Raw genomic sequence first — 15,549 nt, forward strand, 5'->3', positions numbered from 1 at the left:
CGACTCATCCTGTGGTACTATCCCCGACTCATCCTGTGGTCCCCTCCCTGACTCATCCTGTGGTCCCCTCCCTGACTCATCCTGTGGTCCCCTCCCTGACTCATCCTGTGGTCCTCTCCACGACTCATCCTGTGGTCCCCTCCCTGACTCATCCTGTGGTCCTCTCCACGACTCATCCTGTGGTCCCCTCCCTGACTCATCCTGTGGTCCCCTCCCTGACTCATCCTGTGGTCCCCTCCACGACTCATCCTGTGGTACTATCCCCGACTCATCATGTGGTCCCCTCCCTGACTCATCCTGTGGTCCCCTCCCTGACTCATCCTGTGGTCCCCACTCATCCTGTGGTCCCCTTCCTGACTCATCCTGTGGTCCCCTCTCTGACTCATCCTGTGGTCCCCTCCCTGACTCATCCTGTGGTCCCCTCTCTGACTCATCCTGTGGTCCCCTCCCTGACTCATCCTGTGGTCCCCTCCCTGACTCATCCTGTGGTCCCCTCCACAACTCATCCTGTGGTACTATCCCCGACTCATCATGTGGTCCCCTCCCTGACTCATCCTGTGGTCCCCTCCCTGACTCATCCTGTGGTCCTCTCCACGACTCATCCTGTGGTATCCTCCACGATTCATCTTGTGGTCCCCGCATCCATGAAGAGAGAGAGATGGCAAACAAGGCAGCCAAGCCTCCCATGATTCCTGTCAGTATCACTGGGGGCTGCACTCAATGTCCTCACAGAGGAGAATTGTGGGCTATGTTTAGGTTGCAATATTGTCATTCATAAAATGAGATGTATTTGCGAAGGAGTGATCTTATTGCAAATCTAAATCTGAGTGGCAGACCTTTTCAATATTCGAAACAGAAAGGAGGTGGGAAGTGAGTTGTTTTACGGAATTTTCCTGTCAACTAATTCTTCATTGAATTTGTCAGGCAAGTTATAATTAGTTGCCAACGAAACGGGTTTATATTTTAAAGACCGAGGAACTAAATAAGCATGATTTGTAAAAAAAAAAAGAAAAATGGAATCGTGGTCCAAAAGGTAGTACCGAAGCTTACATCAGGGATGAGGAAATGTATGCAGCTAAGAAACGTACACCTCGAGAAGAACAAAATGGGTCTTAAATCTACTCAAACAGGAGACAAAATTCGAGGTTTGCAAATCAAAACAACACTGTCTGAGAATTAAAAAAAGAAAAAGATAAACTCACAGTGAGAAAAACTTAAGAAAGGTGATAATGATTCATTTTTATTTTAATAATGACACAATTGTAAAGATGTGGGCTTATTCACAAAGGCACTTTGGAGTCAGTAAAGTAGTAATTCTGTAGTACTCATTCATGCACTCTTTGTGTATTTGTAAATTGACCCCAAAGCTACTAAAATGGGAATGAAAATGGGATATTCAGGAAATATTGATGTATATTAGTACAAATAGAAAGGACAGTGCCCTCTTTATGCTTGTACTGATAGAGTTGGACATTTCAGGGCTTATTCACCCAGGCATATTTGTGTACAGAAAGCAATACTCCTCTAATACTTTCCACACTTATAAATGCTTCTGTGACTCAGCCCCATAGTTTTTATTTTTAATAAAAATGTAAAGGTAGTTAATAGATTGCAAATCATGATAATGGTCAGGGCAAGGCTTGGGGGTTTGGTTAGTGTTAGGATAAGGGTCAGGCTTGAGTCATGTTTCTGCTTTGTGCTAAGGTTATGGTTTGGGTCTTTTTAGACATTTTCATCGTTTTGGAATTCATCATTCAATTGTTTCTTTTTTATAGTAAATATAAGGTTCAATGGATTTTACAAGGTAAATTGTTGTTCTCTTTGATGCATCATTACATTCAATGTGGTCACAGTTCGAGAAGGACATGAGAGGGCAAGAGGAATATTGGGATGCCGATCAAGGGAGGTTGTAATATCACTTTATGTATACTTGATCAGGATACTGCTAACACCATAGGATGCAGCTGTGGTTGTTTAAGAACCACCCCACCCATAGCTGGATGGAGGCAAAACATCTTCAATACAACACAGAGGAGAGATATGTTATGGTAGCCGGAGTGATCGCTGCCTAATCCCTGCCAACAGTAATGGGTTGAGGATGTAACCCAGATTCTACAGCAAAAATCTGAGGGACAGAGCAAAGATCTTTCCTTGAAGGCACAAATTAAAGTGTCTATTCAATTCAAATTCTTTATTCGGGGTGCATTAAAAGCCATAAAAGACACTAACTGTAAAAACAGTACATAAAACAGGATTAATACAAACAAACAAAATACGTTTATTGTTCAGTTAATTAAAACCACAACAATAGCAACATTAAAACAAATATCACTTTTTGTGTTGTCTAAAGATAAAACTATTTCTTATCATGATATTTACGCTTCTTCCTATATAAAGTAAACAAAACATTTAATAAAATTACCTAATATTAAAAACAATGTCTCAAGTGTTACATCAAACAACTATTTTACCAGGCCGCTAGCCTTGTTTTGAATGTTCCTTTTACTAGATTTTGAGGCTAATCAAGGGGCGACTAGGCAGCTCAGGAGCATTTTGATATATCAGTTTCTCAAGAGTAAGTCGTCCACTTAGCATAGTCTCCAATAATACATCTTGTAACCATTTAACCTTGCCACCAGTCTTTATTTTTATATTTCCTCATAATTAATTAGGAGTTTGGTCAAGCAACAGTTAAGCTGTGGATCTTCCGGATCTAGGCATTTTAATATTGCAGTTCTGCAAGAGCAACGCCTCTTGTATTGAGTGGCCCCCTTAATAATTTCCGGTGATCCTCGCCTAAAGATGGGCAGATACAAACTAAGTGAATACAATTCTGCGTTGGTGCTCCACAGAGACAAATGATTTTGGGCCCTGATATTTCCAACTTGGCTGGTCTGCATTTGATGGCAATTTACCAAAGCGTATCGCTATAAATTTAGATTTTAGATGGTAAGAAATGGCTGATCCAAATATGCCGCCGGTTGCAGTTTCCAAAAAACTATATAAAACATTTTAAAGTTTCAATTACTACTCATCATACATAAGATTCCAAATTCTCTTCCACCTACTTTTCAATCAATTGTCACAGGAAAGTGCATGATATCCCACCTGGACTAAGGCAATGCCCCTTATTTTGCCCTGCTGGACTCAATAAGCTGCAGGGCTGTAAAGCTAGTTTATAAGTTGAAACTTTTGGACCATGTCCTCAGTAATATATATTTTAAGTGCTTAGTAATTATTGTTTGGGTCTTCCGCAGGACAGGGACACTTTTCCTGCAAAACACTGTACAGCCCTATGCGCCTCTTTGTTCTCTGAGATCAGGTGGACATTACTTCCGCAGGATCAAATGAGCATCTTTTAGTACCCAGGCACTAAAATTTGTAGGGTTTAAACTCTGGAACAGTCTACCATGAACCCAATGGCCAAATAATAATGCGATGAATAGAGATTGTCCCCACAGTAGTAGCACTTAGCCAAGAACTCTAGAAGTGACAAAGCATCACGTCCTAGAGGTGATGTGGCAACCAAGGCATTCTCATAAGAAGTAGGGGCAGGTGGGAAGATTGAGAGATTTAAATGAGAAAGGCTATGTGGTGTGGATTTTGAATCACTCCTGGCTTCCAATCACTCAATCGTGGCCACCTGGAAGCCAATAGTCAAGATCGAAGACCCCAGGGAAGATCAGGTGCAGTTGGACCAGAAAGGTTGAGAATGTCATTCCTGGGTCAGGTAGGGTAAAAGGAATCAGTGAGTATATGATGGTGGTTGGAGGAGAGAAGGAGTAGGGGGCGCAATGGTAGAGCAGGAGCGAAAAGAAGAATTCCCGGCGGGAAGGAAGTCTGGGGAAAAAACAAGCATGAGTGAACCCAGCAGGAGGTGGCCCGAGGCTCCAAGGTCAAGTGGAAGAGGGAAGAGAAATTCCAATATGGAGCAGGAGAAAGATGGAGGTAGCAAGCAGCTTCACGCCAGATGCCAGAGTGAAAGAAATACCTGTTTTCTACAAAACCATGATCTACAGGACATATTAAACTGACACATTTGATATCTCCCACAGGGGACATCATGACAAGGCATAGATCACTTGTGGGATTACGTATATTTATTTGGGTACGTCAGTGGGGTAATGCAAAATGATGGGAGATGAATATGGTCAGGGCCCCCGAGACACCCATATCTTACAGATTTTATAGTCTTTGAGCTAAAGGTGGGCCCCTCTGAAGGATGGGGTCCCCGTGGCATGCAGGGGCCTTTGTTAAGCCCCTGGGCTTGGCTGGGCTAGGAGTGTTTGGTGTGGGCCCATGGGAATAGTAAACCTGGTTAGTCGACACAGCACTGAGCATATATATGTCTGTATTTCTTTTGAGGGGTGTCGTGAGTAAGGCTCAGCAGCTGAGAGTCTTAAGAGAACCCGGGGAAAAGGATTAAGGTCGACCAATGGTGTCAGGAAGAATGGTGGGCACCAGTGGAGTAAAGAAACTTGAGGGGGCCCCCCTGTGGCACGGCCCACCACCTACCACTTTGCCCCACCGACAAAAATAAGCAGACACCTAAAGCTGTATTTTCAGCACTTATCTGTGCATACTTCGAACAGCAAATAGAAATAGGATGCGCTTTAACTGTGTTCTAGGGTTGACTGAATGATCCATGACTGATACTTAAAGGCAACAAAGACAGAAAAGTCCCATTACAAATAAATACATACATTTTTATTTATGACCCTATTTAGTGTCAAGACAAGGTCTTTCAGGGTCTTTAAACAACACTTGGCTGGCATTTTTCTTTTGGCAACCCTACTTTATATTCCTTTTCATGAAATGCATACTCACACTACAGCATTAAATGTAAATTGCAACTGTAAGGAGTAGGCAGAGTGGGGGCCCTCTTTTTTTGGTCAAAGCATGCCTAGGCTTTCGGGTGTCAATCTGCCTCAGGCCCATGGTTCTCTAGTTATGCCTTACTGGCCTACGCTCTCCTATTCCCACCTACCTGCACTCGTGGGGGCTATCCTGGTTGTACAGATACTGTATCTTTCATGTTCGTCCACGGCATTACCCTGCATATGTGTCAGAAATCAACATGTCTAGCTCTCTTTATCTCTCTACCCCTCTCTCTTTCTTCCCCCTCTCTCTCTCAGTCTCTACCCCCTCTCTCTCTCCCTCATTCTCGCTGCTCCTCCTATCATGGTATCACCTTGCCTGTGTTACCCCATCTTACTCTGGATTGCTCGCTGGCCTAAATGTATGCCGGTAGAGGCCTCCCCGTTATCACCACATTAAATGCCGTCCTTACCAATGGATTGAGGAGTCTTACAGTCTCCCAAAGCGACTTCCTGTTCTTTACTGCCTCCGGTTATAAAGGTACACATTTTCTCAGCGACTCCTGTTGTCATCCAGTGTGCCCTTAAGTGTTCATAGATTCACGACTCACTGCGACTGAAAGTAAGCCTGGCACCAAAGTAAAAGTGGCCCTCATTAGCAAATCAGACAGCTAAAAGAGCGGCCCATTTGCAGATAGGGGTCATTTTTATCTTATCAAGACATGCTATATATGTGATTCAAGGTAGGGTAGACTACATGAATTTATGCTTGTTGCAGTGCAAAGTTTGTGGTAATATAATGGATATCAACAGTAAAACCCATCATACCATCATACCATAAGCTGCAATGTGACAGGTGAGACGTGTGAAGCCCACTTTTCGATGATTTGTTCATTGCCTACACATGCAAAGCCTCCTTAGAGCCTGAAGACCCCCCTGCGATTGAAATAACTTTGCAGGAAGTTGAAGATGCTATTAATCAAAGTCTGAGTAATAAAGCTCCAGGTCCCGATGGGCTGCCTATTGATCTGATCAAACTTAAACCCGAGTTTTGGGCGCCCCTTTTATTAAATGTTTTTAATAATTTAATTAATGCTCCACTCCCAAGTAGCTGGTCGGCAAGCATTATTGTGCCAGTTTTTAAAAAGGGTGACCTATCACAACCCAATTGTTACAGGTCAATCTCCCTAATAGACAATACAATGAAAATTTTAGGGAGGATTTTGTACAACCGAATAAAGACTTGGGCCGAGGATTACTGTATTTTACAATTATGCCAACCAACTGGGATTTTGGAGCAAAGTGAGGACTATCGAACAATGTTTGAACCTCAAATTAATCATTGGGAAGTATACTGTAGCTAAGCAAACCCCTATATATATGGCTTTTATGAATCTACCTCGGCCTTTGATTTTGTTAATCGGTCCCGGTTATGGGCTACCATTTTGGAGTATGGATTAGATTAGGTTTTAGTTTGTTTTTTAGCATACCTGCATAGGGACCTACGTGCTTGAGTAAGGATCAATACTAGTGGGGAAGTCTCAGGGGACATCAGAATCGATAGGGGTGTAAGGCAGGGGCGTGTTCCGGCCCCCCCTGTTTTTTATTTTATATATTAACAATTTGCATAACTCCCTTATCGCACTTACTAATTATGACCCAAAATTAACGGTAATCTAGTACCCACCTTATTGTATACTGATGATGCTGTTTTAATGGGACGAAAGCCAAATGCCTTATGAATTTTAGTGCGGGCTTAGTGGATTTTATGGGTAGTTTATATTTGTGTACTAATTAAAAAAATAAATTATTATGTCTTGTGGCCCAAAAAAACATATTTTAAATTCTATTACTGTAGACAACTTTATTGTACAAGTACCTTCCCTTATCTTGGGCTGGCTTTCTCTGCCGATGGTTCATAGATTGTCTCTGTGACACATAGGAGGAACAAGTTCTCTAAAGTTATCAACTCAATTATCAGTCTACCACAGCCTCAAAAGACAGGGATAATACTAGCACTTTTGAAAATGTACAAAACACAGAGCATTCCACCTGCGACATATGACGCAGAGATATGGGGACACACAAAGTGCAATAGTATTCAACTTGAAGAAAACAGATTCTGTAGGAAAGTACTGGGAGCCCCGATTTCTACCTCACAGTTAATTTGTCATACTAGACTAAAATTACATTATGTTGAAGACTTTATAAAGGCATACCCATTCTCTTTTGGCTTGCGAACTGGAAGAACCCCGCAGCATCTCTGAAAAGAGAGATCATTAGAGACTGCTTAAAGTGTGATAAGGGGAAGATATACCATGGCTCGCTGCAATAGGGGAATGCCCTGAGTAGTATCAACCATGCTCAGATTTTTACAAACCCAGAAGAATCCGTTGACATGATTAAACAAGCATTTACAATGCAATGGTCTCGGCATTATTAAAGGTAGAGCTATTGGCATTGCTCATGACATTTTTTTTATTTTTTTAATCTTCAATAAACGTCATTGTCATTTACACCGCCAATAGCTTACTCGTTAAATAAATGGCATTGTCATTTGCAATGCCAATAGGTTAATCGCTCGCAAATGCATTACCTATTGCATTTACACACACACACCCAGAGCCACACACACACACACACACACACGGGGGAGCAAGCACAGCCAGGGGGCGGGGGAGCAAGCACAGCCAGGGGGCGGGGAAGCAAGCACAGCCAGGGGGCGGGGAAGCAAGCACAGCCAGGGGGCGGGGAAGCAAGCACAGCCAGGGGGCGGGAAAGCAAGCACAGCCAGGGGGCGGGAAAGCAAGCACAGCCAGGGGGTATGGGAGCAAGCACAGACTGCTTTTGCCTGTCTCTAAAATACCCTTGTTGCTCAAAACAGCCATCCTATATTGGAAAGCTACATTGAAATACACCAAATACATACATAAAATACATACATAAACTGTTTGACTATAGCAAGTACAATGGAAAAGTCATATGTCACTGAATGTAAGATTGGAAGACCAACTGTGTACTGTGTATTATGTTGATGATTCCTGAAACCTATAATAATGCCATGCTCGATTGTAATGATAACCTGAATAAAACCAATAAAAGTATGTTTAAAAAAAGCTAGTAGCTATTTTCTTTTATGTTGTGTGCACCCCAGAGCTCGCAGGCTAGAGTATTGTGCTGAGTGGGCCCCCTGCAGCTTGCGGGCCGCAGCACCACGGGGCCTGTGGGGGCCTGTGTTACACCACTATGTTTAGAGGGGGCTGGGTGAGTGCTCTAAGATCTATTTATTGTTCTCACTAATCATGGTTCACATATTGAGATTAACCTAACCTTTTAGGTGGCGCTAAGAGGTGAAATACGACAAAGCCTCTGCTCTGTGGGGCCGGGCGAGAGGTGATGGTCAGAGTGGAGATGCAGGGGCGCTACAACAAAGCCTCAATAACATGTAAATGGTCTTTTAAAGACCTGCTAAGTACTTTGGTGCGGCTGTCTGGGTGTGTGCGCTGAGGAAGCTGAAGGCTGACACAGACAGACAGACACACACACAGTGAGATGGGGGAGGGAGAGGGAGGGGAGAGAGAGGGCAGGAGGGAGAGAGGGGGCAGGAAGGAGAGAGAGGGCAGGCGGGAGAGAGATATGGAGAGGGAGGGCAGGAGGAAAGGGTGGGCAGGAGGAAAGGGTGGGCAGGAGGAAAGGGCAGAAGGGAGAGTGAGGGCAGAAGAGAGAGTGAGGGCAGAAGGGAGGGCAGGAGGGAGAGGGAGGGTGGGCAGGAGGGAGAGGGAGGGCAGGAGGGAGAGTGAGGGCAGGAGGGAGAGGGAGGGCAGGAGGGAGAGGGAGGGTAGAAGGGAGAGGGAGGGTAGAAGGGAGAGGGAGGGTAGAAGGGAGAGGGAGGGTAGAAGGGAGAGGGAGGGCAGGAGGGAGAGGGAGGGCAGGAGGGAGAGGGAGGGCAGGAGGGAGAGGGAGGGCAGGAGGGAGAGAGATTGAGAGGGAGGGCATGAGGGAGAGAGAGATGGAGAGAGAGATGGAGAGAGGGCAGGAGGGAGAGAGAGGGCAGGAGGGAGAGAGAGGGCAGGAGAGAGAGGGCAGGATGGAGAGTGAGGGCAGGAGGGAGAGTGAGGGCAGGAGGGAGAGTGAGGGCAGGAGGGAGAGTGAGGGCAGGAGGGAGAGTGAGGGCAGGAGGGAGTGGGAGGGCAGGAGGGAGTGGGAGGGCAGGAGGGAGTGGGAGGGCAGGAGGGAGTGCAGGAGGGAGTGGGAGGGCAGGAGGGAGTGGGAGGGCAGGAGGAAAGGGTGGGCAGGATGGAGTGAGGGCAGGCTGGAGAGGGAGGGCAGGATGGAGAGTGAGGGCAGGATGGAGAGTGAGGGCAGGATAGAGAGGGAGGGCAGGAGGGAGAGAGGGGGCAGGAAGGAGAGAGAGGGCAGGCGGGAGAGAGAGATGGAGAGGGAGGGCAGGAGGAAAGGGTGGGCAGGAGGAAAGGGTGGGCAGGAGGAAAGGGCAGAAGGGAGAGGGAAGGCAGATGGGAGAGGGAGGGCAGAAGGGAGATGGAGGGCAGAAGGGAGATGGAGGGCAGAAGAGAGAGGGAGGGCAGGAAGGAGAGGGAGGGCAGGAGGGAGAGGGTGGGCAGGAGGGAGAGGGTGGGCAGGAGGGAGAGGGTGGGCAGGAGGGAGAGAGAGGGCATGAGGGAGAGTGAGGGCAGGAGGGAGAGTGAGGGCAGGAGGGAGAGTGAGGGCAGGAGGGAGAGTGAGGGCAGGAGGGAGTGGGAGGGCAGGAGGGAGTGGGAGGGCAGGAGGGAGTGCAGGAGGGAGTGGGAGGGCAGGAGGGAGTGGGAGGGCAGGAGGGAGTGGGAGGGCAGGAGGGAGTGGGAGGGCAGGAGGGAGTGGGAGGGCAGGAGGGAGTGGGAGGGCAGGAGGGAGAGAGAGGGCAGGAGGGAGAGAGAGGGCAGGAGGGAGAGAGAGGGCAGGAGGGAGAGAGAGGGCAGGAGGGAGAGAGAGATGGAGAGGGAGGGCAGGAGGAAAGGGTGGGCAGGATGGAGTGAGGGCAGGCTGGAGAGGGAGGGCAGGATGGAGAGTGAGGGCAGGATAGAGAGGGAGGGCAGAATGGAGAGGGTGGGCAGGAGGGAGAGGGGGGGCAGGAGGGAGAGGGAGGGCAGGAGGGAGAGGGAGGGCAGGAGGGAGAGGGAGGGCAGGAGGGAGAGGGAGGGCAGGAGGGAGAGGGAGGGCAGGATGGCAAGAGGGCAGGAGGGAGGGCAGGAGAGAGAGAGAGATTGAGAGAGAGGGGGCAGGAGGGAGAGGGTGGGCAGGAGGGAGAGGGAGGGCAGAAGAGGGAGGGCAGGATGGATAGAGATATGGAGAGGGAGGGCAGGAGGTAGAGGGAGGGCAGGAGGGAGAGAGGGGGCAGGAAGGAGAGAGAGGGCAGGCGGGAGAGAGAGATGGAGAGGGAGGGCAGGAGGAAAGGGTGGGCAGGAGGAAAGGGTGGGCAGGAGGAAAGGGCAGAAGGGAGAGGGAAGGCAGATGGGAGAGGGAGGGCAGAAGGGAGATGGAGGGCAGAAGGGAGATGGAGGGCAGAAGGGAGATGGAGGGCAGAAGAGAGAGGGAGGGCAGGAAGGAGAGGGAGGGCAGGAGGTAGAGGGTGGGCAGGAGGGAGAGGGAGGGCAGGAGGGAGAGAGAGGGCAGGAGGGAGAGAGAGGGCATGAGGGAGAGAGATTGAGAGGGAGGGCAGGAGGGAGAGAGCGATGGAGAGCGATGGAGAGAGATGGAGAGAGCGATGGAGAGAGGGCAGGAGGGAGAGAGAGGGCAGGAGGGAGAGAGAGGGCAGGAGGGAGAGAGGGCAGGAGGGAGAGAGAGGGCAGGAGGAAAGGGTGGGCAGGAGGGAGAGGGCAGGCAGGAGAGTGAGGGCAGGATAGAGAGTGAGGGCAGGAGGGAGTGGGAGGGCAGGAGGGAGTGGGAGGGCAGGAGGGAGTGGGAGGGCAGGAGGGAGTGGGAGGGCAGGAGGGAGTGGGAGGGCAGGAGGGAGTGGGAGGGCAGGAGGGAGAGGGAGGGCAGGATGGAGTGAGGGCAGGCTGGAGAGGGAGGGCAGGATGGAGAGTAAGGGCAGGATAGAGAGGGAGGGCAGAATGGAGAGGGTGGGCAGGAGGGAGAGGGGGGGCAGGAGGGAGAGGGAGGGCAGGAGGGAGAGGGAGGGCAGGAGGGAGAGGGAGGTCAGGATGGCGAGACAGCAGTCACTCGAGCGGACAATAATCAATAATTTCAGCATAGTGACGACGTCACCAGAGTGCACAATTATCAACATTTTCATCGTTCACACATAAGAATAATGGGTCCACATTAAAGAAATACTTGATTAATGGGTCCACAGTAAAGAAATACATGATGTATTTAATAGAGAGGATAAAGGAATGCAGTAGCTTAATTACAACAAGTAGGACAAAGCCAATTTGAGGTAGCAGGAGAAGACAGGAAATAGGTGAAATGGTACGGGCATATGCTAAATTGTTTGAAAATGAGTTTTCAGGGCACAGTACAAAAGAGTTGCCAGGGAGGGTGGTGATATAAGGAGTTTATCAAAGGCCTAGCTTAAGATTTTGTTTTCAGATTTGCCTAACCAGTGACATGAAATGTGTCGACTAGTTCAGAAAGTTGGTTGAGTGGAGGATTTTACAGCCAACCCAGTTTGAAGAGAACATGTTAGCCAGCATTGAGCTTTCAGGCTGTGGGAAGCAGCATGGCAAAAAACACAGCAGGCTGTTGAAATCTCTGTGAAACTTGTAGGTCATTTATTGGAATGGCTGGTGGGCTTACTTAGTGCATCATCCTTTCGAGGTTAGAAACATCAGCACCTTTGCATTAAAGCTGCATGTCAGTGGGAAAGTTTGTGGTCATTTCAATTTAAAATCGGCTGATTACAAACGACAGTGGGCCCACCCCTTCATGCTTTAGTTATTTATTTATTTATTAAAAGTGATAGTTTTTAACCATGATTTGAGAAATATTCCTGCCCCCACCCTCATAAAAATGTTGTTAATGTGTATCGTATATGTGGCTAGATGTGTATTAGATATGGAAAAAAGTTTAGGTCTAAGAAATCAAATTAAAGAACTTTTGGTAAAAGCAGACAGCATTTGAAGGTGCGATCATATGTCAAAATGGCGGCTCAATTAATTAAATGATTTGCCCTCGATCACATCATTTGAAGCCAGATTATGGGTCGAGAGCGTTACAAATAGGTCAAGTAGATTAAGTCACTAGACCTGCAGATCTAGTAACATTTTCAGGATTTTTCGAGGACTGAGTACACTTGCTAATAACCAGCTATATTAGGACTGTCAGGAGTGATTTTTAGGTCTACACTGAAAAGCTAATTGAGTCAACCCTCTAAAACGAGAAAATACAGATACTGAAAGTACTTAATACCAATTAATAGTCTCATTGACTGGAAAAAAGGGAGCTTTCAGCATGATAAACCTCTCACACAATTAAGAACTAAAACAAAAGAATCAGGAACATGGGTAGTCTGGCTTCAGAGCAGCTCCATTCCTACAGAGCTCCACCTCCACTCTGGGTCTGGGGGTCTTGAATTGCGCCAGGCCTTGGAGTTCACCCCACTGCATACTGGCCATATGAAGGAAACGGGAGTGCACCAAAGGTATTTAGTCTTGCCTGTTGGGTGGAGACAACTAACTAAGATTAACATACGAGGCAGTGGCACACTGGCAAACACGCGTGAGTAATTGAGAGTGGTTCCACGCACGATTTCCGAGTTGAAAGAAAACCAGAACGCGTCCATCAGTTAGTTCGTGTGCCTTCTTTCAGGCTCAACAGGGAATTGGGGACGTGGGATGTATGAATATATATATATATATATATATATATATATATATATATATATATATATATATATATATATATATAAAAAAAACAGAGACGTGGGGCACAGCGAGATGCTTCTTGGTTGAACGATGGGGAGGGGGGCTTAACGAAAAATACGTGCTGTATACATCGTCGCTGGGTTAACGTATATCAAACTAAAGAATTTGCTATATGCGGTTTCGGTATGAAAGATGGCTAAATACAAGACATCTTGTGCCTGGAACAAGGTTAAGGTACTGGTACTTAAACTTGAATATACTTTCGGTCGTTCGAATCTGTAATTAAAACAGAGTTAAATAGCAGTACGATACCTTTTTCAGCTCCATATCTATAGGAGCCGCCATAGCGATCTTTGTGTCTTTAACTCAAAGAACGACAGCTCCCATCAGAGTTCACACAACCGGCTACTGCGTCTCTACGCGACATGCACGCAACGAGACGTCTTACGTCACATAAGTTCGTCTCACCGTTAAAGGGAAACGACTACCCGTTAGAGAAATGACCCTTAGCAACGCGATCCCTTTACTGTTTGTCACGTCATTCCCTGAGTTGCCCGAATCGTAAGCAACCCAGGTCCCTGTTGTGCAGGGCACGTCCCACACAGCTTAAAGTCTAGAGGTGGGGAGCTAGCAAATAAATAGGGAAAGCCGAGTCAGAGTTGGGGTCCGGCTTGGTTCTTAGAGACAGTCCGTGTACTTGCCGAGCCCTGAAAACATTTACAATAGAACTCATTCAACAACAATCGCGTAAACAATGGAAAAGTCTCTTTAAAAACGTGTATTTCTGTAACATGTGGAAGTTTTCACATTAATAGATCACATTGTAGCAATGCACTGAGAAGTACATATTAAAAGTGATAGTTTTTAAGCATTCTGTCTTCAGCCTTGCCGTGGCCTAATCACGATTACGAATGCGGGAGGGAGGGGTGGGGGCCGGGGAGCGGCAGAGCACGACGGAGGAGAGCTGCAGCAGAGGGAGGGGGGGGGGGAGGCGAGAGCACGACGGAGGAGGGCAGAGGGAGGGGGGAGGCGAGCGGAGCCAAGCAGCTCCTAAAAGCAGCAGGGAAGGGAGGCGAGCAGCTACGAAAACACGACCACGTCTCTCCGAGGCAAGGAGACAATGCCTCGGAGAAACGCACGGCCATTTTCGGATTCGGGGGCGTGTTTTTGCGCCCTGAGTGACAGACAACGTCACAGGGCTAAAGAATGCAAAAAATCACGCCCCCGAATCCGAAAGAGACGGAGCTTCTTTGGAGGGACGGGTCCCTCCTTCAATGGCTGGCCTCCTTTTAGGAAGCCAGCCAATTGAGGTGAGACGGCCGAGGGAGGCGGGTTCCAGATCCCTACTAAGTATCATACGATCTCCTCCCGGAAATGCTGGCAAGCCAGCATTTCCGGTCCTCGACCGAAAAAGTGAATCGGAGGGGTTTTATATGATCATTACAGGACTCTAAGATTCAAAAGGGAGATCCAGAAAAAATCTGTAGAAAGTTATTTGCCAGCTGTGGAAGAATCAAATACACCACTTAGTTAGCTCCTAAAGCCAATCGTACGTTGGGAGAGAGGATTATTGTTTCGTCTAAGGGCTGATACAGTAACATTTTTGCTTTGTTTTCCTTTGGGTACACTGCGAATCTGGATCAACTACCTTGCCCATGTGATGACAGGAGTGGGCAGACAACACTCCATTTTTTATTCATTTGTACATTTTATAGCTGATATACCCATCAGTTTTTTCTCCCATTTTTAAGAACTCACGACCTATACATCTAGAGGAAGCCTACTTATCAACCGGTAAGTTAGAAAATGATGAGTTAATGGTCCGTGTAGGTACCTTTTGAAAACTTTCAGTGCGCGCTCACAATTCAATGTGCACTTTATGATGTTCTGGGTTTTTTCTGACTTTACCTGTAATTGCTGTGAACGTGCCTCATATGAACTTGATGGTATCTGTTTTTATATAGAGAATGAGTTTGTAAAAGTAATTGATTAATGGAATTTTCTGTATATATTGCTTTTATGCTATATTAATTGTTATGCATGACTTTGTTTTTATCTGGCTCTCGTCTATGGATTGTTATATTTCCCCTTTTTGGTATGATGGTCTGTGCTTTTATGGATAAAATGTATACGAATAAAGAAACTGAAACTATAAGAAACTGATGGGTAGTCAGTGTTTGTGAATCATGAAGGGTCATAATTTATAAGGAATAACACAAGATCATAGTAAATCCTGGAGGCTGCAATCATTCAGTGTTGGGGCTTTTTTCCCACACAAAAATGTCGTATACGTGTGGGCAATGATTGCACAAGGCACTGCTATGATGAAAGTGGATTTATGGTTGTAACGGCCGGATTCTCGGACCAGATTGGATCAGCTCCTCAGAGCACCTCCAGCCCAGCCGGAACGTAACCACCTCCCTCCTCAGGACCCATATGTCCAGGCACCTGGGTACCTACCTGAGGATGGGGAACTCGCAATATACAAGCTCATATCATCAGAAACACCACTAAATCTATCGGGATTACTAGGAATACTCACTGATTACTAAGGACGTCCATGCCCTACACCACACTCATACCTCATAGTCTCGCGACCACATGGGCCCAGACTAATCTACCCTGGGGCAGTTCTGATTATTTACCATTACACACTGGTTACACCCAGTGCTCGCTCAAGATAGGCACTGTATCCCCCCAGTGCTCTCACTATTTCATCCAGGGCCCAAGCCACAATCCTGTGGGTATACACACTGACCTCAGTCAGTGCTCTCATTAATGCCACTCTCTCTCTAGCAGCAATCTCACTACACACCGTGTCCCTCCGGTGCTCTCACAAGCCACAATCTTGTGGGTATACACACTGACCA

This window comes from Lissotriton vulgaris, chromosome 9 (assembly GCF_964263255.1).
Source record: "Lissotriton vulgaris chromosome 9, aLisVul1.2, whole genome shotgun sequence".
NCBI classification, from domain to species: domain Eukaryota; kingdom Metazoa; phylum Chordata; class Amphibia; order Caudata; family Salamandridae; genus Lissotriton; species Lissotriton vulgaris.